Raw genomic sequence first — 926 nt, 5'->3', positions numbered from 1 at the left:
AGATGCCAACCCAGATTACTTTACCCAGCCAAAATATCTATTATAGTTGAGGGGGAAAGAAAAATCTTCCATGATATGAATAGCCTGAAAGAACACATGTACAAAACAAGCCCTACAAAGAATACTTGAAGCAACACAGAGAGCAGAGAGAGAAACAACTATACCCCAGGGAAACAAAAGAAAATAAATAAAGGTATAATCGAGGAAACACAAAATTAGACAGACAACACAAACAGCAATCAAAATGATGACAACCAATATACATTTTTCAAAAATAACTTTAAATATCAATGGACTAAACTCCCCAGTCAAAAGACAGAGGCTAAGTGAATGGATATAAAACAAAATTCATCTCTTTGCTGTCTGCCAAGAAACCCATCTCACCTTCAAGGACAAGCACTACCTTAAGTTAAAAGGATGGAAAAGAATATTCCAAGCTAATATCACTAAGAAACAGACAGGGGGTACAATTCTAATATTTGACAAAATAGACTTCAAAGTAAAACTAATCAGAAGACATAAGGAGGGTAACTTCATTCTGATCAAAGAAACAACCAATCAAGATTTATTACAACGCTTAACATATATGCACCAAACTCTGGTACACCCAAATTCATAAAAACCACTCTACAGGACATTAAGACACAGATTAACCCCTACTCAGTAATACTAGGGGACTTTAGCACCGCACTGTCTCCATTAAACAGGTCAACTGGACAAAGAGTAAACAGAGAGACATCTGAATTAAATGATACCATACATCAAATGGACCTAAGAGACATCTTTCAAATATTCTACCCAAGCACCAAAGAATACACTTTCTACTCAGGACCCCATGGAACTTTTTCAAAAACTGTCCACATACTGGGGCCACAAAATAAACTTCAACAAATACAAAAAAAATGAAATAATTCCATGCATTCTAT

This window comes from Nannospalax galili, unplaced genomic scaffold (assembly GCF_000622305.1).
Source record: "Nannospalax galili isolate Female #2095 unplaced genomic scaffold, S.galili_v1.0 scaffold1045, whole genome shotgun sequence".
NCBI classification, from domain to species: Eukaryota; Metazoa; Chordata; class Mammalia; order Rodentia; family Spalacidae; genus Nannospalax; species Nannospalax galili.
Note: the sequence above shows the minus strand (reverse complement) of the source record.